We start from the raw sequence: 16,037 nt of genomic DNA on the forward strand, positions 1-16,037 counted from the left end.
TCATTTATTATTCCGAAATACTCTCAAAATAGAAACAAATTAAAAAGTTAATGAAGAGCCACCCATTTTCCTAGAAACTATTGGTGACCAATAAAGTTTTAGCAAACGACATGCAATGTTATCTATCCATCACAACTTGTGAAGACAACAAAGATACTCACAAGATAGATCTACAAGAGAGAAGGTATGTGGAGTGAATAAGAAAAAGAAACAAAGAAAATGTTAGTGGGAGGGAAAAAAAGGTGGGCAATAGTCAACCTGGAGACTGGTACCACCGCTGGGCAAAACAAAAAATAAAAAATAAACCATTGAAGAAAAAAGGGAATTTTTTTTAAGATTTTGTAATTTATTGTATTTTTTTGAAATAAAATGACTGGGCTATTATTAAATAAATAAAAACAACTACCAAAACTCCCCAACACATATTGGGCTCAGTTTTTTTTAGAAAACAAATAAAAACAAACGTGGGCACTCACTTCTAAATGAGAAACCCATTGCTAGAAATAAACAAAACAGAAAAACGGAAATAAATTTGAATAGACAAAAAATAAATAAAAAGAAACCTATCCCTATCCGCAGTCACATCTTAACAGCCTGGCCACCATTTAATTTTCTCCTCTTTTCACGCCATCAGCCATGCCTTTTCAGCAGATTCATCTTCCCAAAAATCTTTTTACTTTACCTGCTAATTTTGTCTTCTCACTTCTTCCTTCACCACCGGATTCAATCTGAATTTCTTCTCCACCTTCCTTCCAGAGCGAACTCACTATGGTTCATCGTATCCTCCTCCAGGTATGTTTCCTTCCTTCTTTTTAGTGCTTCTATTGCTATTCTGTGAGCGTGAGCGTTCTCAGATCTGTGAATGAACTGAAAAGTAACCTCTGGGAGCTCTGATCTTTTATTCTGAATATCCTTGATGATTGCTCCGAGTACTGATTTATCCACTGTTGTCAATTGACATTTTTTTATGACTGTTTTTGAATCTCCCATTATTGTTGCTGAGTTTAGACCTATTGATAATACTAACTTGATGGCTTCTAAACTTGCCCGAGCTTCTGCTATGAACGGGAATGAGATATTACTATGGAAAATCATTTTTGAGGCTTTAAACTCACCCATCTAGTCTCGAACCACCAAACCGGAAGTCGATCCAAAACATTTGCTACAAAGGCAACATCAAACTGTACCATAGTACTCGTTATCATCCTTGGTGGTTGATAAGTTTTCACTGTAGTAAAGGTAACCTTTTTATCACGCACCCCTTTAAGTTCTACAACATATCTTCTGATTTTTTGTGACATATCTCTGACTGTAATGTGTTTTCTTTCATATATAAGCTGATTTCTTGAGCCCCAAATGAACCATAAGGCGCAACAAAAGAAACCGCACTGTTCATTAGTGCATTTTCTGAAAGCCCAAGTCAGCCACTCTCAGATGTTGTGGCTTGTATACGATGTAACCCAAGAGAGATCTAACTCTTGCCATAACTCATTTGTTGTCGAACACTGTCTAAAAGCATGGAAGCTATCCTCTACTTCGGAGCTACAACGGGGACATGTATTATTTGTAACCACACGCTTATGTCTAAGATTAACTAGTGTGGGGGTGTAATTCCAAGAGATCCTCCAAATGGTCAATGTAATTTTTGATGGTAAGTCTCATAGCTTTTTGTAAAATTCTTTAGTTTCGGCCTGTAATAAATAACTGGTAGGATCCAAGCTAGCATATTGTAATAGTTTATAGGCACTTCGGACCGAAAAATCTCCGGAAGGCTCTCATTTTCACACTTGGAAATCTTCGTAGTCTGCTTCTGTAAGAAGAATCTGCAATATCTTTTGGGCAACTTTCGTTTGAAAGGTATTATTGATTAACTCTGCTTTCCATGTCTTATTTTCACTATCAATTACATCTGAAACTAACTGTAGCTCATTATTTTCTTCGCTGGTTTGCCAACCAACTTCTTCACTCTCTGGGATCCAGCAATCATTCTATATAGAAATCTTATTTCCTTTGCCAATTCTCCAGCACAACCCATTTCGGAAGAAACCTTTTGTTGCCCAGATGCTCTTATAGGTAAAAGAAGGTAGATTTCCCAACTCTGCACTTAGAAAATTCGAATTCAGAAAATATTTTGCTTTAAAAACTCTTACCAGTAATGAATTTGGGTAATTAAAAATATGCCAACCCTGTTTGGCTAATAACACAATATTGAAGTGGCTAACCACGGAAACCCAAACCTCCATTCTCTTTTAAAACACAGAGATTTTTCCATGAGCACCAGTGAATGCCTTTTTTTCCATGTCTCTTTTGCCACCAATATCCCTTCCAGTTCCTCACATAAAGATTTTGGTAATAAAAAACAAGCCATTGAATATGTCGGTATAACTTGTAAAACAACATTTATAAAAACTTCCTTTCTACCCTGAGACAAATATCCGTTGCTCCAATTGTCGATGCGTTGTTTTATTCGATCTTTTAAAACTTGGAAAGATTATTTTTTCTTTTTTTCCAACTATACTCGGCAAACCTAAGTACTTTTCCGGATCGCTTGAGCTACGAACTCCTAATTGATTAACAACGGCTTGTCTGTATTCCTCTGATGTGTTTTTACTAAAAAAGACGGTTGATTTGTCAAAATTAACACACTGACTTGAGCTTTTTTTGTACTCACGCAAGATTTCTTTGATTGTCAAAGCTGCCATTCTTATTGCCTCGCCAAATAAGATGTAATCATCTGCGAAAAATAAATGAGATACATGTGGATCGCTTCTACTTACCTTGATACCTTTCAGTAATCCCTCTCTTGTTGCTGATCTCATTAGGCTTGATAAGCCTTCTCCACATATTAAAAATAAAAACGGGGCAAAGAATCACCTTGTCGAAGTCCCCTAGTTGGGTAGAAAATTTCTCTGATATTTCCATTAACCACAATAGAATATAACACCGTAGAAATACATTTCATTATAGCATCAATACACTTTTGATCAAATCCCATTTGACTCATTATCATCCTAACAAAATTCCATTCAACTTTATTATAAGCCTTGCTCATGTCTAGTTTAACCGTCATGAAACCCTTCTTCCCCAATCTTTTCTGTTTCAACTAATGTAAAATTTCATAGGCTAGTAAAATATTATTCGATATTAGCCTTCTTGGCACGAAAGCACTTTGGGCTTCGTCAATGCATTTATCAATAACTTCCCTAAGCATGTTAACTATAGTTTTTGCTAGTATTTTATAAACAAAATTGCATAAGCTAATGGGTCGAAAATGTGTCAAATTGGAAGGGGTTGGTGATATTGGGGATAAGCACAATATATTTTGAATTTATTTGACTAACCTCCATATCTCCGTTCAAAAGGCTTAAGCAAAAAGAAACAACATCTTCTCCAATGATATTCCAACATTTTTGATAGAAAATAGCTGGGAATCCGTCCTCTCCTGGAGCCTTTGTTGATCCCATTCCGAACAAAGCTTCCCTCACTTCCTCTCCAGTGTATGGCGCTATGAGCTTTCTATTATCTTCCTCATAAACACAACAATTAAAACCCATGATTAACTGTTCATATATAACTGTATTCCCAGCTGTGAATAAGTTCTTAAAATAAGCTCTAGCAATACCCTCTATTTCCTTTACGTTTTCTGTGTCCTTTCCCTATTCATTTTGCAGCTTGATAATCTGATTTCTCCGTCTCCTCTGAGTAGCTTGGCTATGAAAATAAGCTGTATATCTATCTCCAAGTTTCAGCCAATTTAATCTAGCTCTTTGTTCCCAATAATATTCATCCTTTTCTATCTCAAAATTTAATTGTGTGACAGCCCTAAAACGGCCCTAGTCGGAATGTGGTTTCTGGACCATTAAACCGAGGCATAAAAATAATTTAAAATTTATTTTGATGCCTATAATATGTGTTAACTCATGTGTGACATTTTTGATGTTTTGATTTAGAGTTATAAATGTGAATTTCACTAGAAAGGACCTAGTAGTAAACTTTGAAAGTATGATGGGGAAATGTGTGATGACTAGTTGATCATGCATGCAAAAGTGAGGGGTTTGCATGTCAAATTCCCATATATCTTTAGAGGTGGCCGGCCATGACAAAGAATGATGGGCAAAACATGTCATAAACATGTTTTGTTGGTACATTATGGGAGGAAACAATAAACTAAGGTAGGAATAAAGAAATGGAAAAAAAAATTTTTGTGTATGTGGTATTCTCCCTCCCTTTGCCGTATGATGAAGAAAAGGAAAGAAAAAAATTTGTTCATCCTTTCCAGTCTTTCTTTTGGCCGAAAATTCTAAGGAGGAAGAAGGAATTTTTGTTCCATATTTGGTTTAGAAGAGGATTAAGGGGAAGTTTGGCCATACTTGTATCAAGATTAAGGTATGTTTGAGGTTGTGCCATGAGATTCATGCATGTTTTAGTTGCTAGCTTGATGTTCATGTTAGCCCATGGTTCAAATCTTTGCTTTGTCATGGAAATGGTATTCGGCCAAGGTTGATGTTGTGTTAAAGCCATTGCATGCTAAATGTGAAGCTTGTAAATGATGCATGTAATGGTGGATTGACTACTCTTGAATTTTCTTTTAGCATTCTTGAGTAAGACATTGAGTTCTTTGTTTAACCATGACCGAAAATTGAAAGGGTATGGTTGTGGTGTATTCGGCCAAGGTGCATTCATAAGCATGATTTATGCTTATTACATGATAGGTAAAAATTTGTGTTTTTGATGGTTATGAACAACTTGAGATTCGGCCCTTGCACCTATATGTATATATGTTTGCACATGATGTATTGGTATGACATATATACTATCTCAAAGTATATATTTACTTGTGATGATGTTTCGGTTATGAAGTAAATGATAGATGTGTATTGAGCTACAATATGTAATGCATTAGCTAGTAAAATGTATGCCATTCATGTGTGGTATTAAACATGTAATTGGCCTCATCATCAACATGCATAATCGGCCCATGAATGAGTACCTAGGTTGATGTGTTGTTCGGCCATGAGTAAGCATGTTGAAGGCTTTGTCTTGACTTAGAAAATTTGGCTAAGGAGAGTACTAACTAATGTGTTGAGTTTGATTCATGAACTCCGTACATATGTGACTTTAATGTCTAGTGAATATATGTGGGCTAAGTACCTTGAATTCCTCTTGTCGATGCTCAAATGATTAAATCAATTTATTTGTTAAATTAAGCTCAAGAGCAAAGGGGAACCAAAGCCGATAAAGGGAAGGAAAAAGTGGTCGAATAGCCATCGGAATCGTTAAACAACATCCGAGGTAAGTCATTAAGCATATATTTGGTATTGATTTAAATGGTCATAATATCTATGCAATTGTGTTTAATGAGATGGTATGTATATAAAATGTATGTGTATGGAATGATGGCATTGTTGAATGTATGAAAGTAGTAAATTGCGTAGAGTGTTTGGTCTCGGCACTAAGTGTGCGGGCAATAAATGGGCACGGTGACAAGATTGGCACTAAGTGTGCGGGCTTGAAAGGTATGGCACTAAGTGTGCAAACTTAAATTATATGGCACTATGTGTGCGAGCTTAAATCACATCGCACTAAGTGTGCAAGATCGATTATTAAGCACTACGTGTGCGAATTTAATATGTATGTTCGATCGGTTACTCACATGGAGGGTGTGACCTTATCGAGTTGACCATGGACAGCGGAAAGGGTAAGTACCTTGAGTTCGTGGCGAGTAGGCGCTATGTTCATGCTCGGGGTTGAGCTTGGTAAGCTTTAAATCTATGTGATGATTAAACTTGCAGTCACGTAAATAAGGTATCATGGGATAGATGAAAGTTCGTTTGTTTGCATGATTGTGGTGAAAATGAGTTGATATATGGAAATTGCCTCAAATATCTTATTGAATAGAATCTGAAATGTGAATGTATGGCTTGGTAGGAGATTGAACCGAAAGGTCTAAGGAACTATGGTATAGTTCGATATGGATGGGACAATTAGCCTCGTTTCATTGTTTCACATTGTGATGAATTTTGCTAATGGATAATTGTGAAGTGCTTATGACTTACTGAGTAATAAACTCATTCGGTGTTTTCTTGTCACCCATTTTAGGTCTCTTGGACTCGTCTCTTTTTGTGTGCTCGGAACCGTCAACGAAGTCATCACACCGGCGAGCAATCTTTGGTATTGTCTTCTTAGTCGATCTAGGAGAACATTTGGCATGTATAAGCTCTTTGTTTTGTGAAATTTTGGGTTGTAAACTTTAAGCCATGCGAATATGGCCTATGTGGTCGGTTGAGTGGGGTTTTAAAACTTATAGTCGCGAGTACTAGAAATCTTAATTTTGATAAGGTGGTCACAATTTGTGTTATGTATGATGGATTATTAGTAAGGCCAAGGAAAAATTTATGAAATAGGCATAGTTTATTGCAGTAACTGTTGCGGACAGCAGCAGTGATGTGAGATCGAAAAATCACTAAAAATAGTAGAAGTGGAATTAAATGCTAAAAAAAATATGTAATCGAATCTTGATGGGTCTATTTTCATATGGATGAAACGAAACGACCATATGAGCTGTATTTTAAGAGATATTCAAGTTTTCGCAAAACAGGGCCAGAACGTTTTCTGGATCCCCTGTTTCGAATTTGAAAATCCATTATAAATTAATAAGAGAGAATTTGAAGTCATGCCCTATATGTGCAGATTCCTTTGTGAGTCTAGTTTCTTTAGAAACAAATAGTAGAAGTGTTGGAGCCTTGTACAGGAAGATATCCAAGTCGTAACGCGTAAAGGTCAGTGTAGTCGAACCCTGGAACAGGGGAGACTTTAACTAATAAACTGTACTAATTGGCTCGACGAAAAATTCTAGAAAAAAATCCGTAAATGGAATTATGAGTCTAGTTTCAGGAAAAATTTATGGAACTGGTTTTCGAGTTCTGGAACTCGAGATATGATTTTTAAGGTGACAGTTACGCAGTTAGCTAGCCTGCCTAGAACAGCAAAACAAAAAAAAAAATATATATATATATATATATATATATATATATAAAGGGGGAAATAAGTGAAGTAAGCCTGGTAACACCTCGTGTTCAACTCCGGTGACGGTCACAGATTTGGGGTGTTACAATTTGATTGGTATCAGAGCTATGGTTTAGTCGTTTCTAGGACTGCCATAGCGCGCGTGAGTTTAGCTATACATGCCAAATTGTTAGTGCTTAATAATGTGATGACTTCTGACGGTTGAAATTTTTGTTTTGATTGGCAAATGGAACCCGGGGTAGAGAGACCCTTAGCGGATGACGTTGAAAGTGTAGCGGCTGCTCCTGCGCAAGGGACACCGCCTGTCGAGCCTCAGTCATCTGCGAATAATCAAGATGAAGGGGCGAAACAAGCCTTCTTCACCATGATGAATGAGTGGGTCGCGCAATATGCCTGAACCAATCCGGCTGTCCAACCATTCCCGAGTTTAAATACTCCACCCCAAGAGCCCGTAATGCCTTCAGTTACTGATCCTGTGAGGCTGAGTAAACCACCTATGAACTTGATTAGGAAGCGCGGGGTTGAGGAGTTCAAGGCCATAGTTACTGATGATGCCGAAAGGGCCGAGTTCTGGCTTGATAACACCATTCGAGTGTTTGATGAACTGTCATGCACACCCGATGAATGTCTTAAGTGTGCTATATCCTTGTTGCGAGACTTAGCCTACTATTGGTGGAGGACCTTAATTTCCATAGTCCCAAAGGAACAAGTTACTTGGGATTTCTTTCAAACGGAATTTCGGAAGAAATATATTAGTCAACGGTTCATCGATCAAAAGCGTAAGGAATTCTTGGAGCTAAAGCAAGGCCGTATGATAGTATCTGAATACGAACATGAGTTCGTAAGACTTAGTCGGTATGCTCGGGAGTGTGTGGCTGATGAGGTTGCTATGTGCAAAAGATTTGAAGAAGGATTGGATGAAGAGTTGAAGCTACTGGTGGGTATTTTGGAGATAAAAGAATTTGTAACACTAGTTGAACGAGCCTGCAAGGCGGAAGAACTCGGAAGGGAGAAGAAGAAGGCTGAATCTGAAGCTAGAGATTATCGTAAAAGATCAACGGGCAAAGCTCCATTTTTGGCTGTAAAGAAGTTCAGAGAGGACACAAATAAGTCGAGGGCGACTGCGGAGATTTCCATTAGAGTACGACCATCGATGGACTCACGAGCTACTTCGGTTGCTAGTGTGGGCAATAATCGTCAAGAAAAGCCCGAATGCCCCCAATGTGGAAGACGACACATAGGTGAGTGTTGGGGTAAGTCTGCTAATAGGGCCTGTTACGGATACGGTTCGAAGGACCACTTCATTAGAGATTGCACGGAGCTAGATGAGAAGAATAAGATGCAAGGTGCAAGATCTAGTGGGACGACGGCTAGAGGTAGACCCCCGAGGATTTCAGGAGGTAGGGGTGGTAATCAGAGAGGGGCCTCTGATACGGTTGTTCGATCCGAGACTCGTGCTCCTGCTAGAGCATATGCTATCCGCGCACGAGAGGAGGCATCCTCCCCTGACGTTATCACTGGTACTTTCATTCTCTTGGATACTAGTGTGATTGCATTGATTGACCCTGGCTCTACTCATTCATATGTATGTGAAACCTTAGCATCCAGTAAGACTCTACCTGTTGAGTCTACTGAGTTCGTAGTTCGAGTGTCAAACTCTTTGGGTCAATACGTATTTATTGATAAAGTGTGTAAGAGATGTCCCCTAATAATCCGAGAATCCTATTTTCCGGCCGATTTGATGCTCTTACCGTTCGACGAATTTGATGTCATTCTTGGTTTGGATTGGTTGACTGAGCATGATGCGGTCGTGAATTGCAAAAGCAAGACCATTGATTTGAGGTGCGCAAATAATGAGATAATCCGAGTTGAGTCTACGGACTTAAAGGGGTTACCAACTGTAATATCAGCAATGTTGGCCCAGAAATATGTAAAAAAGGGGTGCAAAGCATACCTTACGTATGCACTTGATGACAAAGAGTTAGAAAAGAAACCCGAATCTGTGCCGGTGGTTTGTGAATACCCGGATGTTTTCCCTGAATAATTGTCGGGTTTACCACCTGTTCGGGAGGTGGAGTTTGGTATTGAGCTTGTACCTGGGACTACGCCAATTTTGATAGCCCCGTATCGTATGGCATTAACAGAATTAAAGGAATTGAAGGTTCAATTGCAAGAATTGACAGATAGAGGTTTCGCCCGACCAAGCTTTTCTCCATGGGGCGCACCAGTGTTGTTTGTGAAGAAGAAGGATGGAACCATGAGATTGTGCATCGACTATCGTCAGTTGAATAAAGTGACAATAAAGAATAAATATCCGTTGCCACGTATTGATGATTTGTTCGATCAATTAAAGGGAGCCTCAGTGTTTTCAAAGATAGATTTGAGATCGGGTTATTATTAGTTGAGGATTCGGGACTCGGACATACCCAAAACTGCTTTTAGAACGAGGTACGGTCACTACGAATTCTTAGTGATGCCGTTTGGGCTCACTAATGCCCCTGCAGTATTTATGGATTTAATGAATCGAGTTTTCAGGCCATACTCGGATCGGTTTGTAGTTGTGTTTATTGATGAAATTTTGGTCTATTCGAGAGATGAAACTGAACATGCTGAACACCTGAGACTAGTGCTGCAAATTTTACGAGATAAGCGATTATACGCAAAGTTCAAGAATGTGAATTTTGGTGAGAGGTTAGCTTTTTGGGGCACGTGGTGTCCGCGTCGGGTGTCGAGTGGACCCGAATAAAATTTTAGCCATAGTCGATTGAAACCTCCAAGGAACATTACCGGTTAGGAGTTTTTGGGGCTTGCGGATACTATCGACGGTTTGTAAAGGGTTTTTCGATGATAGTGCACTGTTGACAAAACCGCTTCAAAAAGATGTTAAGTTCGAGTGGTCAGAACGCTGTCAAGAAAGTTTCGATCGACTAAAAACCTGTTTAACCGAGGCCCCAGTGCTAGTACAGCTGGAGTCCGGTAAAGAGTTCGTCATTTACAGTGACGCATCCTTGCTTGGGCTAGGTTGTGTATTGATGCAAGAAGGTCGAGTTGTGGCTTACGCGTCGAGACAATTAAAGCTGCATGAGAGAAACTATCCGACCCATGACCTTGAATTAGCAGCTATAGTGTTTGCCTTGAAAATATGGCGACATTACTTGTTTGGAGAAATGTGTCATATTTATTCGGACCACAAGGGTCTTAAATATTTGATGACTCAAAGAGATCTAAACCTGCGACAAAGACGTTGGCTTGAGTTGTTGAAAGACTATGAACTTGTCATTGATTATCACCCGGGAAAGGCTAACGTGGTGGCCGATGCTTTAAGTCGTAAAGTACTATTTGCTTTGAGAGCGATGGATGCTCACCTGTCCGTTTCACCCGATGAGGTACTAGTAGTTGAATTAGAGGCCAAACCGTTATTAGTTCATCAAATACTTGAATCCCAGAAGGTCGACGCTGAATTGGTCGCTAAACGAGCTGAATGTGTTTCGAATGAGGAATCGGAATTTCAGATTGACAACAATGATTGCTTGACGTTCAAGGGTCGATTATGTATTCCAAGGAATTCGGAACTTGTTTCGATGATTTTGAACGAGGCTCATAGTAGTCGAATGTCAGTCCACCCGGGTAGTACTAAAATGTACAATGACCTGAAACGCCAATTTTGGTAGCCCAGTATGAAACGAGACATTTCAGAATTTGTTTCAAAGTGTTTGATATGTCAACAAGTGAAAGTGGAACATCAAGTGCCATCGGGATTACTTCAGCCAATCATGATACCCGAATGGAAATGGGATCGAGTAACAATGGACTTTGTGTCTGGGTTACCGTTGACTCAGAATAAGAAAGACTCGATGCAGGTCATTGTTGATAGACTGACCAAGTCTGCTCATTTTATCCCTGTCCGCACGGATTTTTCGCTTGATAAATTGGCAGAATTATACGTCTCCCAAATTGTTCGATTGCATGGGGTACCTATTTCTATCGTGTCGGATAGAGACCCAAGATTTACATCGCGATTTTGGAAGAAATTGCAAGAGGCTTTGGGTACCAAGCCTGCATTTTAGCACTTCTTTCATCCCCAAACCGATGGTCAATCCAAACGGATAATTCAAATACTCGAGGATATGTTGAGATGTTGCATCCTTGAGTTTAGTGGTTCATGGGAACGGTATTTACCTTTGATTGAATTCGCTTACAATAATAGTTTTCAATCAAGTATTAAGATGGCGCCTTACGAGGCTTTGTACGGTCGTAAATGCCGTACCCCATTGTTCTGGACTGAACTTAGTGAAAGTAAAATCTTCGGGGTTGATTTGTTCAAGGATGCCGAGCAGAAAGTTCGAGTAATTCGTGAAAGTTTGAAAGCTGCTTCGAATCGCCAAAAGTCGTATACGGATTTGAAAAGAAAAGACATTGAATATCAGGTTAGAGACAAGGTATTTCTCAAAGTTTCACCCTGGAAGAAGGTGCTTAGATTTGGTCGTAAGGGCAAATTAAGTCCGAGGTTCATCGGGCCGTATGAAGTATCCGAACGAGTTGGGCCAGTCGCATACCGATTAATTTTACCCCCTGAGCTCGAAAAGATTCACAACGTTTTTCATGTCTCGATGCTTCGACGATATAGGTCTGACCCGTCGCACGTGATCACTCCATCTGAGATTGAGATTCAGCCTAATTTGAGTTATGAAGAAGAGCCGGTTCGCATTTTGATGTATGAAGTAAAAGAGTTGCGAAATAAGAAAATCCCATTAGTGAAGGTGTTGTGGCATAAACACGGGATAGAAGAAGCTACTTGGGAACCCGAGAACTCTATGAAAGAGCGATACCCAAACCTATTTACCGATAAGATTTTCGGGGACGAAAATTTCTTAAGTGGGGGAGAGTTGTGACAGCCCTAAAACGGCCCTAGTCGGAATGTGGTTTCGGGACCATTAAACCGAGGCATAAAAATAATGTAAAATTTATTTTGATGCCTATAATATGTGTTAACTCATGTGTGACATTTTTGATGTTTTGATTTAGAGTTATAAATGTGAATTTCACTAGAAAGGACCTAGTAGTAAACTTTGAAAGTATGATGGGGAAATGTGTGATGACTAGTTGATCATGCATGCAAAAGTGAGGGGTTTGCATGTCAAATTCCCATATATCATAAGTGGTGGCCGGCCATGACAAAGAATGATGGGCAAAACATGTCATAAACATGTTTTGTTGATGCATTATGGGAGGAAACAATAAACTAAGGTAGGAATAAAGAAATGGAAAAAAAAAATTTGTGTGTGTGTGGTATTCTCCCCCCCTTTGCCGTATGATGAAGAAAAGGAAAGAAAAAAATTTGTTCATCCTTTCCATTCTTTCTTTTGGCCGAAAATTCTAAGGAGGAAGAAGGAATTTTTGCTCCATATTTGGTTTAGAAGAGGATTAAAGGGAAGTTTGGCCATACTTGTATCAAGATTAAGGTATGTTTGAGGTTGTGCCATGATATTCATGCATGTTTTAGTTGCTAGCTTGATGTTCATGTTAGCCCATGGTTCAAATCTTTGCTTTGTCATGGAAATGGTATTCGGCCAAGGTTGATGTTGTGTTAAAGCCATTGCATGCTAAATGTGAAGCTTGTAAATGATGCATGTAATGGTGGATTGACTACTCTTGAATTTTCTTTTAGCATTCTTGAGTAAGACATTGAGTTCTTTGTTTAACCATGACCGAAAATTGAAAGGGTATGGTTGTGGTGTATTCGGCCAAGGTGCATTCATAAGCATGATTTATGCTTATTACATGATAGGTAAAAATTTGTGTTTTTGATGGTTATGAACAACTTGAGATTCGGCCCTTGCACCTATATGTATATATGTTTGCACATGATGTATTGGTATGACATATATACTATCTCAAAGTATATATTTACTTGTGATGATGTTTCGGTTATGAAGTAAATGATAGATGTGTATTGAGCTACAATATGTAATGCATTAGCTAGTAAAATGTATGCCATTCATGTGTGGTATTAAACATGTAATTGGCCTCATCATCAACATGCATAATCGGCCCATGAATGAGTACCTAGGTTGATGTGTTGTTCGGCCATGAGTAAGCATGTTGAAGGCTTTGTCTTGACTTAGAAAATTCGGCTAAGGAGAGTACTAACTAATGTGTTGAGTTTGATTCATGAACTCCGTACATATGTGACTTTAATGTCTAGTGAATATATGTGGGCTAAGTACCTTGAATTCCTCTTGTCGATGCTCAAATGATTAAATCAATTTATTTGTTAAATTAAGCTCAAGAGCAAAGGGGAACCAAAGCCGATAAAGGGAAGGAAAAAGTGGTCGAATAGCCATCGGAATCGTTAAACAACATCCGAGGTAAGTCATTAAGCATATATTTGGTATTGATTTAAATGGTCATAATATCTATGCAATTGTGTTTAATGAGATGGTATGTATATAAAATGTATGTGTATGGAATGATGACATTGTTGAATGTATGAAAGTAGTAAATTGCGTAGAGTGTTTGGTCTCGGCACTAAGTGTGCGGGCAATAAATGGGCACGGTGACAAGATTGGCACTAAGTGTGCGGGCTTGAAAGGTATGGCACTAAGTGTGCGAACTTAAATTATATGGCACTATGTGTGCGAGCTTAAATCACATGGCACTAAGTGTGCGAGATCGATTATTAAGCACTACGTGTGCGAATTTAATATGTATGTTCGATCGGTTACTCACATGGAGGGTGTGACCTTATCGAGTTGACCATGGACAGCGGAAAGGGTAAGTACCTTGAGCTCGTGGCGAGTAGGCGCTATGTTCATGCTCGGGGTTGAGCTTGGTAAGCTTTAAATCTATGTGATGATTAAACTTGCAGTCACGTAAATAAGGTATCATGGGATAGATGAAAGTTCGTTTGTTTGCATGATTGTGGTGAAAATGAGTTGATATATGGAAATTGCCTCAAATACCTTATTGAATAGAATCTGAAATGTGAATGTATGGCTTGGTAGGAGATTGAATCGAAAGGTCTAAGGAACTATGGTATAGTTCGATATGGATGGGACAATTAGCCTCGTTTCATTGTTTCACATTGTGATGAATTTTGCTAATGGATAATTGTGAAGTGCTTATGACTTACTGAGTAATAAACTCACTCGGTGTTTTCTTGTCACCCATTTTAGGTCTCTTGGACTCGTCTCTTTTTGTGTGCTCGGAACCGTCAACGAAGTCATCACACTGGCGAGCAATCTTTGGTATTGTCTTCTTAGTCGATCTAGGAGAACATTTGGCATGTATAAGCTCTTTGTTTTGTGAAATTTTGGGTTGTAAACTTTAAGCCATGCGAATATGGCCTATGTGGTCGGTTGAGTGGGGTTTTAAAACTTATAGTCGCGAGTCCTAGAAATCTTAATTTTGATAAGGTGGTCACAATTTGTGTTATGTATGATGGATTATTAGTAAGGCCAAGGAAAAATTTATGAAATAGGCATAGTTTATTGCAGTAACTGTTGCGGAAAGCAGCAGTGATGTGAGATCGAAAAATCACTAAAAATAGTAGAAGTGGAATTAAATGCTAAAAAAATTATTTAATCGAAGCTTGATGGGTATATTTTCATATGGATGAAACGAAACGACCATATGAGCTGTATTTTAAGAGATATTCAAGTTTTGCGAAACAGGGCCAGAACGGTTTCTGGATCCCCTGTTCCGACTTTGAAAATCCATTATAAATTAACCAGAGAGAATTAGAAGTCATTCCCTATATGTACAGATTCCTTTGTGAGTCTAGTTTCTTTAGAAACAAACGGCACAAGTGTTGGAGCCCTGTACAGGAAGATATCCAAGTCGTAACGCGCAAAGTTCAGTGTAGTCGAACCCTGGAACAGGGGAGACTTTAACTAATAAACTGTACTAATTGGCTCAACCAAAAATTCTAGAAAAAAATGTGTAAATGGAATTTTGAGTCTAGTTTTAGGAAAAATTTACAGAACTGGTTTTCGAGTTCTGGAACTCGAGATATGATTTTTAAGGTGATAGTGATGCAGTTAGCTAGCCTGCCTGGAACAGCAAAACAAAAAAAAAATATATATATATATATAAAGGGGGAAATAAGTGAAGTAAGCCTGGTAACACCTCGTGTTCAGCTCCGGTGACGGTCACGGATTTGGGGTGTTACAAATTGAATCTTCGTATCAATCATTTCAGCTAGATTCGAATCATCCCTTTCAGCTTCCATCAGTTCTGACAATTTCGCTATTAGAAACTCTTTTTTCCTCTTCCTGTTCATTTGTATTTGCCCAGCCCATTTTTTCAACCCTTTACTTACAAAATTCAGCTTTTGCAAGAAATCCCCTGCTGCCATTCCACATAATTTTTTAACTTCATCCACGAAAGAATCCTCCAATGTCCACCAAGCTTCGAACTTAAAGCTATTTCCCTTCTGCTTTTCTTCCTCCCTTCTTGTGACTACTAAAAGAGGACAATGATATGAAAAAGAGTGTACCAGATGCTGAATTTTACCTCGGGGAACATTAACAACCACTTTTCATTAGCCACTCCCCTATCAAGTCGTTCTTGAATGTTTGTCTCTGGCAAATTTCCTCTCTTCCAAGTAAACCAATTTCCAGTGAACCCCACATCATTTAATTGGCATTTTTTTAGTGTATTTCGAAACTTTTCCATTCTTCTTTCATCTCTAGGCAGCCCTCCCTTTTTTTCAAAACTATACATAATTTCATTAAAGTCCCCACATAAAAACCAAGGGATATCTTCATCGTTATAAAGAATTTTCAAAATAGCCCATGAGTCTTCTCTATCTTGAGCATACGGGGATCCATAAAAACATGTAAGGCGCCATTTAACATCAATATCCTTCTTATCTACTATCACGTAAATATGTCTTCTAAAAAAATTTTGAAGCGTAATATTAGTATCATTTCGTCATGCCAAACACAACCCTCCTCTAGTACCTTCTGAACCAACGTCGATGCCATTTGTATAACCACAGCTCTGTCGAA

General features: G+C 38.7%; 1 long non-coding RNA gene across 1 annotated transcript; it reads left to right on the forward strand.

Moving 5' to 3' along the window:
• The first annotated feature begins 526 nt into the window (after positions 1–526).
• On the forward strand, positions 527–6,401 carry LOC108472750 (uncharacterized). Its single transcript, XR_008274673.1, has 5 exons — positions 527–1,239; positions 1,338–1,857; positions 1,981–2,083; positions 5,209–5,292; positions 6,100–6,401. It is a non-coding gene; the product is annotated as an uncharacterized LOC108472750 (long non-coding RNA).
• Positions 6,402–16,037: the final 9,636 nt, after the last annotated feature.

The sequence above is a fragment of the Gossypium arboreum genome, chromosome 11 (genome assembly GCF_025698485.1).
Source record: "Gossypium arboreum isolate Shixiya-1 chromosome 11, ASM2569848v2, whole genome shotgun sequence".
NCBI classification, from domain to species: domain Eukaryota; kingdom Viridiplantae; phylum Streptophyta; class Magnoliopsida; order Malvales; family Malvaceae; genus Gossypium; species Gossypium arboreum.